This window comes from Equus przewalskii, unplaced genomic scaffold (genome assembly GCF_037783145.1).
Source record: "Equus przewalskii isolate Varuska unplaced genomic scaffold, EquPr2 ChrUn-10, whole genome shotgun sequence".
Classification (NCBI taxonomy): domain Eukaryota; kingdom Metazoa; phylum Chordata; class Mammalia; order Perissodactyla; family Equidae; genus Equus; species Equus przewalskii.
The window spans coordinates 2,279,878-2,292,872 of NW_027228747.1; the positions used below are offsets into that span (position 1 = coordinate 2,279,878).

Sequence of the window (12,995 nt, forward strand, 5' to 3'; positions counted from 1 at the left end):
TCAATATTCTCTAAACAAGTGACCACGCATTCATTTTTTAAACAATTATAGCCACTTTCTAAGGAGAGTGGATCTGTTAGAAAATATAAGACCCTATTGTTTTGCTGAGGTTATCACTAGGTTTTAATAAGAAAATGTGAATGAGGGATGAAGTTTACAGAGGTTGGAGAGAGAGAGGACTGATCTGCTAATGAGGGCGAGAATTAAGATTTTCCAGGGCTTGTGTAGGAGGGCTGAAGTGAAGTCCACAGACAGGAAAAAGGAAAGATAGTAAAGAGACAGTGAGACAGTTAAGGCCGAATACCGTCTGGTGTCAAGGAGCGAGGAGAAAGACACTTCTAGTGGAGTGGATGTTGGCAGATGTTTAAGAACAGGAATATCTAATATTTCACATGATTTTTTGTCTCTTTCTGTTTTATAAGCGTCTCTCAACACTTAGGCTCTTAGGGCCTCAATTCGGTTATCTATATGAACACAGGCTTTCTTGAAAGAAATATTGATATTTTCACACTTTTAGGATATTAAAGGAAAGGGCCAGAGTTCACACCTGGGTTGGTAATGAGTCAGATAACAAGAGCCCTATCCTAGTACGAGATTATTAAACAATGAGAGAAATTTATCAGATGAAGGAGAAGTCAAGCTAGGGATGATCATATGAAGAAAATCCACTTCCCTCCAAGCTTGGGGAAGAATTCTGGAATTCTCTAGATGTGACTGGATATTGATTTGATAATGTCTAGGTCACTTTGTGCAGTATGAACCCTACTAGTATGTGGTTGAAATATGTGTGCGTGTATATATTTGTGTATATGTCTACTTAGAGATATTACAGAGCCTGTGAGAGAGACTAAATATGCGAATATACACACATATGTATGTTTCTCCCAGCAACTGGTATTGCCTGGTGTCCAGCCTTCCCTAAACTGTTCTGCCTCTTATCTACCTTTTTTCTCCTGTGTTCTCTTCTTTATTAGGTTTCAATTCCTCACTGAGTTCTATTCTCCATTGGGTTCCATCCCTCATCCTCAGGAATAATTGCCCTAAACCATCAAATAAGTTTCAACTTGGGGTCCCCACTGGGTCCATGGTGAGCCCCAATCTCTATTGACTGATGTTTGAGCCCTGTGCAGTGTGACCCTTTGCTATATCTCCAGTTCAGGCTTTGCTACCTGCCTTTAGAAATGCTCTTCTTAAGCTGAAATGGCCTATTTTCTCTATTTTGAATTTGAACAAATTCTCTTTGAACAAGTTATCTTTGAATGTGTTCCTTCCCGTCAAATTCCCATGCTTCATTCCATGAACTATGCACTTCTAAAACTGTTCTGTTGACATACAACTTGCTGTAATATCATTTTATGAGTCCTTTCTCTCAAATGCACTTATAATAAACTCTCCTTAAATCTCCACCTGGGATTTTATATTTCTGTATCCCTCACCAGCTCCTAATACAGGGTCAGTGCATTCAATGAGTAATGAGTTTAAAAATCTATTCATTAGGGGCTGGCCCCGTGGCCCAGTGGTTAAGTTCGCGCACTCTGCTGCAGGTGGCCCAGTGTTTCGTTGGTTCGAATCCTGGGCGAGGACATGGCACTGTTCATCAAACTACGCTGAGGCAGCGTCCCACATGCCACAACTAGAGGGACCCACAACGAAGAATATACAACTATGTACCGGGGGGCTTTGGGGAGAGAAAGGAAAAAAAATAAAATCTTAAAAAAAATCTATTCATTAATATTAGCCATAACGTTACTTTCATTATGGTTGAAGCCATCATTGTCAGAATTCTCACTCTGAGATATTCACATTACAGTGCACTAGCCTTATCACCCTGCAGAAAGCTGCCACTGAATTACCTGGATATGTCTCATATTGTTTCAAAGAGTGTAGTCAAGACATTGATTACTTAGCTCACATAGGTAATTTTGATTCAGGAGCCCAGCTCATCCATTCTAAGGATGATGAGACTTAGAAGCTATTCTGTGAATGCCTCTGCTACCACAAAGGGCAGCACCCCAAACACCAATTAATCTGACTTGGGTTTAGGTAATAAAATAGCAGCATGATGTAACATCCTGAGGGCTGGTGTTATATCTCAATGGCTCAGGTACCACTCTAATGAAAACAATGTGTACCAGCAAAGGACTGATTTTCTGAGAGATTATGTTCCTTATGTCATCAGGCTCTCGTAATCCCCAGAGATAGAAGGGAAGAATGCTGAGACCTGGTGAGAATTAATTCAGTGAATTTTACTCTGTGTCCCAGTGCCAGCACTACACACTTGAGTGATTTTTACCTTGTTTCCTTACACTGAAAACTTCTATTTATAGTAGTAACAATAAATTTGTACTCCAAATTACTAAAAAATGTACCTAATTATTGCTTTATAAGTAGTTGGGTAAAATATTTTAAGCATGGCAAAAAATAATGATAAATTTCATCGCATAGTTAAAAACAATCTGAATGCTAGAAAGTATCAAAGAAACAAGATGAGAGGGGCTGGCCTGGTGACATAGTGGTTAAGTTCACCAGCTCCACTTTGGCAGCCCAGAGTTCATGGATTTGGATCCCGGGTGGGCACAGACCTGCACACCACTTATGAAAGCCATGCTGTGGGAACATCCCACATACAAAATAGAGGAAGATTGGCACAGATGTTAGCTCACGGCTAATCTTCCTCAAGCAAAAAAAAGAGGAAGATTGGCAATAGATGTTAGCTCAGAGCCAATCTTCCTCACCAAAAAAAAAAAAACCACACAAGATGGGAAAAAATAAATAACTAGATAACTAGCTGAGGAAAAATAAAATATACAAATCAGTAATAGAATTAAAATCTATACAAACGGTAAGTTCCTACAATTTTGCAATAAATAAATGTCTATCTACAAATGAACAAAGTACATAAACAAACAGCTTAGAGAGAAATATAAATGACCAACAAATTTGGAAATTTATTGTTTTTGTTTGGGCATACAAATAACCAAAGAACTGCATATAAAACAAGGATGACTTTTCAGGGATGCAGCTTATCAGACTTATTCCTTAATGTTGAACTGAAAAAGACTTAAAATGGATAGCAAAACTCAGTAATGCTGAAGGTGATCAGAAATGGGTCTTATGCTTGTGGAAATATAAAGTGACATAACCATCTGGATGGAAATTTAGAGATTCATTGCTCAACAAATAATTATTATTATGTATAGAAATTAAAATTTAAAATTAGCATACTCTTTTATGTAGCAATTGACTTTTAAGAATGTAACCTAAGGAGAAAAGACTTGATAAAGAAAAGATATGTGCATAAGAATGATTGCTAAAAGAAATTACAATAATAGTAAGAGCTAGAAAAGTTGCAAGATATAGGATCAGAATACAGAATAAATTAGATTTATATTAACCAATAATAAATAATTCAAAAATATAATTTCAGGAATTGGTATTTTAAGTAGCAAAAAATACACAATGGGGGCCGGCCAGTGGCACAGCAGTTAAGTGCACACGTTCCGCTTCTCGGGGGCCCAGGGTTCGCCAGTTGGGATTCCCAGATGCAGACATGGCACCTCTTGGCAAAAGCCATGCTGTGGCAAGTGTCCCACGTATAAAGTAGAGGAGGATGGGCACAGATGTTAGCTCAAGGCCAGTCTTCCTCAGCAAAAAGAGGAGGATTGGCAGTAGTTAGCTCAGGGCTAATCTTCCTAAAAAAAAAATACGAAATGTCTAAACATAATTTGAGTGTAAAATATATTTGATAAAATGACAAGACTCTATTAAAAGGCATTACAGAATACCAAAATAAATAGAGATATACCATATTCATGGGTGTACGCAACGGAAAATTATCAAAAATTTGACAACCCTTCACAAATTAAGGCATACGTTCAATGGAATTTTCATCAAAATTCTAACGATGTTTTATTTTATTTTTCTTTATTTTCATTTGTGGGACAGGGCAAGCTGACCCTAAGTTAATATGAAAGAGCAAAGGTCTAGTAATCACCAAGACAATCTTAAGGAGGAGAACAAAATTATGGACCCTGTGTAATTAGATATCACAATTGACTATACACCTATAGTAATTAAAGCAGCAGGATATTCCCACAGGGATGACAAATTGGCAAGGAAAAGAATGATCAGTACAATTACAGATCTATACACATGTGGAAACTCTGTTATGACTGAGGAGATATTCAGATTGGTGGGGAAAGTGGAATATTTGATTATGACATGGAGCCAATTGATTATCTATTTAGAAAAAACATTAAAATAAATATAAAATGTATAAAAATTCCTTTCTAGTTTGAATAAAGACCTTAGTTTTAAAAAGAAAGCACATTTTTACAACTTTTTTTATTGAAGTAACATTGGTTTATAACATTATATAAATTTCAAGTTTACATTGTTATATTTTTATTTCTGTGTAGGCTACATCCTGTTCACCATCCAAAGTCTGATTGCATCCATCACCATACACATGTGCCCTTTTACCCCTTTCCCCCTCTTCCCTCTCTTCCTTTCTGGTAACCACCAATCTAGTCTCTGTCTACATGTTTGTTTGTTGTTTACAACATTTTAAAGAAAACAGAAAAGAGTAGAACTTATGAATGGTTGAGATTTCTTAAAATCATGAAGAATGCCAACAACATAGTTAATATTGTAGAAGTGTAGCTATATTAAAAATAAAACAACTGTTCATCAAATGACACCATTAAAAAGCAAACAAGAAAATAATTTGAGGAAAGACATTCACAACTCATTGAAAAATAGTGCATTAGAAACCAGATTGTGCAAAGAAAACTTACAGATCCTAACAAAAAGAGACAAATAGAAAAACCATTTTTAAAAAGAATAGACAATTTACAGAAGAAGAAACCCAAATGATCAATAAACACATAAAAGGATGCTCGCGATCATTACCAAGCAGGAAACACATATTAAAAGTACAATGTTAAACCATTCACATGCATCAAGTGGCAATTATTTAAGTTTAGCAACAATGTACAGGAGGAGTTATTCTCATGTACTGTAAGTGGAAACAGAAATTGACAAGAACAAATCTGAGAAATGGGCATAATCTAAAATCCAACAGTTCCACTTATAGGCACTTAATTTAGAGCGTCTCTCCAGCATATGTGCAAGCAGACACACACAAAAATTTCCATTGCTGCAATATTTATACAGCAAATAGTGCAAACAACCTAAATGTCCATCCAAAAGAGATAGGATAACAAAAGCATGCTATGCTCTTAAGATGGACACAATACAGTTTTTAAAATTAATAAACTATAGCTATGTAGATCACGTTGAATAACTCTGTGAAATAACGCTAAGGACGAGAGCCAGTTACAGATGAGTACCTCAAGCATGATGCCATTTTCATTAAGTTGAAACCACACATACAATAATACATATTGTTTCAGAGTTACCAGTATGGAATAAAGTATGAAGGAACATTTTGAAAGCTTGGTTCAGATCAGGTTGTATGCAGTCATTAAATTAACATTAAGGAAGCAAAGAAGGAAGTGTTGGGAGTGGGGAGTTCCAAAAAGGAGAGATGGGAACGTTCAAGGGAGGCACCCTCCAGGAGAACAAGGTGGGAGTGATGGTAGGGATTTTCCGGCCCACCCGCATTTCTAGGCAGCCCTATTCCTAGCTGGGAGCAGCTGCCCTGATCCCCTAGAGGGAGGCTGCTGAGGAACTGCCAGTCATCACCCAGTCACAGGACCCATGTGGGTGGCAGGAGGCAGTCCTCTCATGCCCAGGTCCTGTCTCACATGCTGGAGACCAAGCCCAAGGCCAGGATAAAAGGACCTGGGGCCAGACCAGCTCCATCCACTTCCTCCTGAGGAGCTGACAGACCCTGTTCTGCTTGTGCACCGGTAAGCATCCACTAGAAAGGGAGCAGGGCCTTCCACAGAGGGACATCCAGACCAGAGCGAGAGGGCAGGCAGAAGGGCAGGGTGGAGCACGGCCTTTGCAGTGTGTGGTAGGGAGCGGTTTGAGAAGAGGATGAGGCTATGTCCACATTAGCAAAAGAACGAGTCTCAGGAAGCTGAGGGAGGAGAGGGCAACGAAGAAGGCTAGAAGCATGAGGAGGAGGAGACGCATAATTGTGGCTTAGTGCTCGAGAGAAATCAAACTGATGTGTTGTACTTGGGTCTCTGGTCTGAAGGATTTACAATATTGACCGTCATACCAACCTATAACTGTTTTCAAAAAGGAAAGATTATCTTTGAAAACATAAGTGTCTCTCCTGGAAAAGTTGAGATGGGAACGGTGGTTCTCAGCCGGTAGAGAGGAAATCATAGTGGACAGACTTGTTTTAAGTACTCAGATAAATGAGTCTGCAGACTTGAGTAGATGCAACTCACGTCTTGGACTGAGGTATTCGTTTGAGGTGAGTGTCTGCTGAGAACGCCTGAGCATTGGACCGGGTCAAGGCCTGGGTGCAAGTCCCAGCTTACGCCAACTGACACTTTTCCTCAGTTAGTCCTCCCAGGCAATCTCCAACATTCTTTGTTTGTGAACTTCTGTATCCCTACAGAACAAGATGATCTAGGAAATTCTCCCAGAGGGAATGACTGTTTTCCCTAAAGAAATTATTTCGTTTCTAAACTACTTCCTAGATTAATTGTCTCCGTGATACTCGTGTTATAATTGCAGTAGAACTCTCCTCTAGAAACTGGATATTTGACTTTGACAACATATCCTTTACATCTTGTGGTCTCAGTTTTCTAACAATAAAATAATTGAAAAAGCTGCATAAGAAATTAAATTCAAAAGAGAAGATATGAGAGCATTTGTTTAACTATTAGAAATAATGAAATTTCCAATGCTTAATTGTCTAGGACACATTAGACAGTTCATCAGAATAGAGGGGCTACAAATGATGCTGGAAGGACAAGGGGCAGCATGGGCTCTGCGTGCTGGGTCTCACTTGCTGTTTGACTCTCCCTCAGCTCCTGAACATCCACCTGCCGACATGTCCTGCCAGCAGAGCCAGCAGCAGTGCCAGCCCCCTCCCAAGTGTCCCACCCCTAAATGTCCCCCGAAGTGTCCCCCAAAGTGCCCTCCAGTCTCTTCCTGCTGTGGTGTCAGCTCTGGGGGCTGCTGTGGCCCCAGCTCGGGGGGCTGCTGCAGCTCTGGGGGAGGCGGCTGCTGCCTGAGCCACCACAGGCGCCGCAGGTCCCACCGCCGCAGACACCAGAGCTCTGACTGCTGCAGCCAGCCCTCGGGGGGCTCCAGCTGCTGCGGAGGGGGGAGTGGGCAGTCCTCTGGAGGCTGCTGCTGAAGTGGACCCTGAGCCAAGAAGAGCCAAGAAAAGCTGACTTGGGGCAGCAAATGACCAGATCCTTCCTCCTGTTCCTGCTCCTCCTGCTGGGCCTGCCCGTGTTGCTGAGAGGCCTGGCTGAGGCCTTGAGCCCTGTTCCAGAGGATCTTTGCGCCCTGGTGTCCAAGAAGCCCAAAGCTGCTCCCCCAAACCCATTCACTGACCTCCTTCCCCATATTCCCATTATGCGTGGCTGCCCTGGGAACCCCAAAGCACAGACCCCATGTCCCTCCTCAGCTTATCTTTTTGCGTTCCCCAGCCTGATGTGACACAATAAACTGGAAATCTGCATTCCCTCTTGCCTTGACTGATTGTTATGCCTACTTATGTCATCCTTTTCTCCTACTCTGTCCTCAGCTCCTGGTTCCCCTGAGGCCTCAGTATCTACAGACCTTGTTCAAATTTGCCACTTGTGCCACTAATGTCCTTTATAGCAAAGCAAATTTTTATTGTTTCAGAATCCAGTCCAGGATCCAACTCTGCACTCAGTGCCATGACCCGTTAGTCTCCTATCTGTGACAGTCCTTCAGGGTTTTTGTCTTCATCGTTGTCTTTCATAACCTTTCATTTTTGTAGAAGGTCCCTTAGTTTGGGTTTGTCTGATGTTTCTTCTTGACTAGATTTTGTTAAGCACTTTTGTAGGGGTTCTGCCAAACTGGAGCTGTGTCCTTCTTAGAGCCCAGTATCAAGCTTCATCTGTCTAACTGTCCCATTCCCGGTGATGTAACTTTGACTACTGGGTTTAGGTGATGTCTGCCAAGTTTCTTCATTGCATAGTCCCTATTTTTCCTTTTAATTAATAGCTTATGGGAGATAGTGTGATAGTATTTAAATACTTATGTCTTATCAAATATTTACCCAAAACTTTTTGGCATCTGTTGATTCTTATATGAAACAATTACTACTATGGTGTTGCTGGCGTCATTGAGTATAATTTGTATTTTATATATTGATCTTATATCCTGCTACCTTGCTGAACTCTTATATCTAATTTGCAGCAATTAATATTCTTTTTTTTTTAAAAGATTTTTTTATTTTTTCCTTTTTCTCCCCAAAGCCCCCCGGTGCATAGTTGTATATTCTTCGTTGTGGGTCCTTCTAGTTGTGGCATGAGGGATGCCACCCCAGCGTGGCCCGATGAGCAGTGCCATGTCCACGCCCAGGATTCGAACCAACGAAACACTGGGCTGCCTGCAGCAGAGCACGCGAACTTAACCACTCGGCCATGGGGCCAGCCCCCAGCAATTAATATTCTTATGCATTTATCTCTCCTATATCATATCTTTGTTTCCTTAGGCTAAATTCCTAGAAGAATTATTGTGTAAAAGGATACGTTCATTTTAAATTTAAATTGATTACACCCTAAGTACCAAACTGCCATCCAGAATAGTTATGCCAATTTCTATTGCTACTGCAAAATGTGAATGTGTATTATCACAAATTCTCACATATTCTGAGTATTGTTAGCTATTACAATCATTGTTACTTTAAAACAAAAAAGTAAATCTGATAAAACACATCCTAAAATATGACGTGTTTTGATTGTTTTTTTTTTAATATTAGCAATGTTGAATATTTTTTCAAATTTTCTTTTCCTTTCTGTGTGTGTGTGTGAATATGCACGTGAGTGAGAGAGAATGAATGGTCTCTCTCCTTTGTCCATTAGATTTTTTTGTATTTTTATTTCCTTTTTAATTTTTAAGATATATTTTATATTAGGGACTTTAATTCCTTAGCTGGCACATGTGTTGTATTTTTCTCTATTTGATTATTTGTCTCTTTGCTTTATATGGGGTACTTTTTGCCATATGGTAAATTTCTATATAGTTTGTCAGTCGTTTCCTTTATATACTATTGATTTTGTGCCATTCTTAAAACACCTTCCCCCACTTAATAATTAAGCAACAATCATATACATTTTCTATTTTTTTAGAGTATTGTTTCATCATTTATAATTTAAAAGAAAGACTTGCAAGGAACAAAAACACTGAAATTTTTAATGTGCTAGTTTGTAGCTCAGAAGGGAGGAGAGTGAGAAGGCACAGAGGAAAATTAATTCAGTGTGAATCACTTCCTATACAATCTCGGCAGTGCCCCCTCCAGAGCCCTGGGGAAGCTGAGAGAATGACGATGGAAGAATCGATGACCTCAGAAAGACTTTGCTAGTCAACTGTGTTTATTAAACGGTCTCAAAACCGTTGATAGCTCACAGCCAAGGCCAAAGGGTCAGTCCAAGTGATGTGGTTGCAACCAGGCTGCCGACTCACCCTCTAAGTCCAAGCAGATTGATAGTTCGGGTGCTGCCCTGCCTTGCGGTAAAGACATGGACCAGATGAACTCTTCACCCCATCATCCTAGGAATCAGGTGCTGGGCTGCTGTGTGAGCCAAGGGGTAGATATCCTGGCCACTCCCCATAACTAAGCCCATTGGAACAACCTGAGCAAATGTTATAGCCAAGTGAGACAGTGGCATACCTCTGCAGGTGACATGGCCATCCCAATACACTGTGCCTGTCTCAGAGTGCAGCCTCCTATGAGGATGACCTAAGTCATAGGGAGTAGCTATTTGTAAACTGTAAAGTCAGTGCTAACACTAATGAAAGGATTGTTAAAAAATCTACTAACTACCCATGTGTGCATAACCTTGTACTAGTTGCTGAGGGGAATACAAGGCACAAGTTATGCTGTCAAAAGGTTTATTACAATCTCATCTGTAAGGTACGTCACCTAAAGGATATGGAGCAAGTAGGATTTGAACTGAATTGTCCCCAGAAAGGAAAATATCATGGAATAAAGCATGAGAGTACGGTAAAGAGAGACAAATTTATAGTACAGCTAAAATACTCCAGTTCTACTTGGGAAGCAGAGCAGAAATTGGAGAAGCTGTGCAGGGTCCTGCTGCACAGAGCCTTGGACATCAGTGAAAACGCTGACCTTGATCCTGAACGTAGTGTGGAGCCCTAGATGAGGCTTCCTTAAAAGTCAGGGGTAATGATTCCTGGAGTGAGGGCTGGAGGAGGGAGAATCCCAGTGAAGATGAGAATCAAGGAGAAACCTCTACAGATTGAGGGCCGTGGAGTTTCAGGGAAAGTCGGGCGCCTGGAGATACCTGATGCTGAGAATCACAAGCGAGCTGGATTCTCTATCTGTGTCTGTGTCTGTATCTGTATTTGTATCTATATCTGTCGATGTCTAGATAGTATATATAATTATATACATATACACTCATACGTATATACACACACATACACACACATGTGTGTATATATGTGTATACATAAAATCAGTTAAGCAGACTAAAATACCCGTAATCACATGCCCACACACATTTCACCAGATATGGCTCTCCTTGCCCATTATGACCTAGGTATGGATGTTATTGACTCATGTATACCTCATCTCAGGCTCTGGAAGATTATTTTGGACACTTCTAGAGGCAGGACTTTCTTCTCATAATATTTCTATGTATAATTTGCCTTAATATAATTAATTTGCTTATTTTTTAATGATGTTGCCTTCTAGACGTGGAAGGAGAACCTGCTACAAACCAAATTGACATGAGTCTTTATCTTAATCTCCCACAAATGTTAAATAAAAAAATAATGAAATAAACCTTCAAGGGACCCTTGCATCCACATAGGAACAAAGCAGTAACACTAGAGATTCCTACTGAATCCCAAGTCCTCCTGTTCTGTAAGGTCTTCCTGCCTCTTTGACCTGGGGGCTCATTTCCATAGGGTCCTCCTCCGACATGTGCCCCAGGCTTGACGCCCTGCCACTGTCTCTTCTCCTTTCTGCTTTCTCATCCACAGGCTTACTCTGTTCCTCTGTGTAAGATCCTTGCAAAACAAATTCTCATTCTACTGTGCAAAGCAACACAGCTTTTCTCCCCAGCTCCTCTCCAGGGATAGTTTTATATGAAAATGTCTGAAGAACTTCAGCTGAAAAAAATAGTCATTTTAAAAGTCCAATATACCTTTCCTAGTAAATAGCTGTGATCTAAAAAAAAAATTCACTTCCTCTTAATTATCCATCTATTGATGCGTAGAGAGTTCATTTATGAGCATCCACTGTGTTACAGGACCTTTTCCAAGCATTTTCCTTCCTTGATTCTGTCAACCCGCATGACATGGTTGGGAATAAATTTTAGGATCTATTTTAAAGTTGAGGAAATTGAGAAAGAGAGTACATTAGGTGATTTTTGCAAGATCCCACAGCTAATAAGTGGCAGGGACAGGATTCTGTCCCAGGTGTGTCTCACTCCTAATCCAGGCTTTTAGCTGTGATGGTGTAGACATGCACACGCACACACTCACACACACAGAGCATCTGCCCGGGTGACTGGGACACAAGTGGAGATATTTAGAGGCTTCTGAGAATCTTAGTCCAAAGCAGACCCTCAAGGAAATAGGACAGGAGGAATTGAAAAGATGAGGAGGCCAAACTCCAAGAAGGAGGTGTGAGGGGCAATCAGCTGTAAGGAGAATGAGGTGACACTGATGGTGGGAATGTACTGGGCCCCAGTGAGGGAGGCAGAGGAGGAGCTAGCTGCCAGTCATCGCCTGTCACAGGACCCGTGTGGGTCGCAGGAGGTGGGTCGTGTCATACTGGGCCCTTTCTCACATGCTGAGGCAGAGCTCAAGGCCAGGATAAAAGGGCCTCCTTGATTCTGTTCCACTATAAGATCCAAGAAAAGCTCCTCCCATTCTCGTAAATAATTAATACCAAATCATTGACAAAGTCTTGTTCAGAGCTTCATGCTATTTATGGGAGAAGGTCCAAAATCCCACTGTGAAATGTGAATCTGTGTTCTATTTCTAGTTTAAGCATTTGCCACCCATCTTCAGAAATACACTCAAACTGATCTAGATTTTTCCTAGACTTTGATATGCTTCTCTCTGCACTGCATGCCACGGCTGTTGCCCTGCCACAACAGTGAGGCTCAAATCACACCTGCTCTTTTATCTTTCATGTGACATATCTCTCAAGTGAGATCAGAATAAATTTCTTGACATCCTCACTTGGGTCTTATATTTCTGCACCTCTTTTAGCTCCTGGAGGTACAGCTATGCACAGAGTGAGCAGTTAATGGTTTTGAAACCCTATTACCAGCATTAGCATTGACTTTACAGCAGCTATTCCTTATGATTAGGTCAAACTCATAGGAGAACACACTCTGAGACAAGCACAGGGAGGAGTGATGGCCACATCATCCTGAGAGCTCTGTCCCTTTCTCATCTGGATGTGACATTTGTTCGCTTACTCAGGTTGTTCCAATGGTCTTAGCAATGGGGAAGTGGTCAGGGCATGGATTCCTGCTCCTGATTTCTGGGATGATGGAGTTGAGATGCCATCTGCTCCGTGCCTCTGCCTCTATGCAAGACAACAGCCAAATCCTCAATTGACCTGACTTGGATGTAGGTGATGAGTCGGGGGTTGTGTCATGAAGACAGGATTTTAAGCCTTGGCTATGAGAGCTCATGGCTTTGCTAGCAGTTCAATATAAACATTTTGAGCAGCAAACCATTGACTTTCTGAGGTTTTCTATTGCCAGACTGTCTGCTGCCTCCATCTTTTTGCCCAGCAGAGTACCATGCAGAGGTTATCTATCCTAGGGGAGGACTCAACACTTCTGCCCACCGTATCTTGGTGTTGGAGTTGCCAAGGAAAA

At 41.0% G+C, this 12,995-nt stretch overlaps 1 long non-coding RNA gene across 1 annotated transcript; it reads left to right on the top strand.

The window, feature by feature from the left end:
• The first annotated feature begins 5,809 nt into the window (after nt 1-5,809).
• On the top strand, nt 5,810-7,615 carry LOC139081495 (uncharacterized). Its single transcript, XR_011536641.1, has 2 exons — nt 5,810-5,873; nt 6,954-7,615. It is a non-coding gene; the product is annotated as an uncharacterized lncRNA (long non-coding RNA).
• Nucleotides 7,616-12,995: the final 5,380 nt, after the last annotated feature.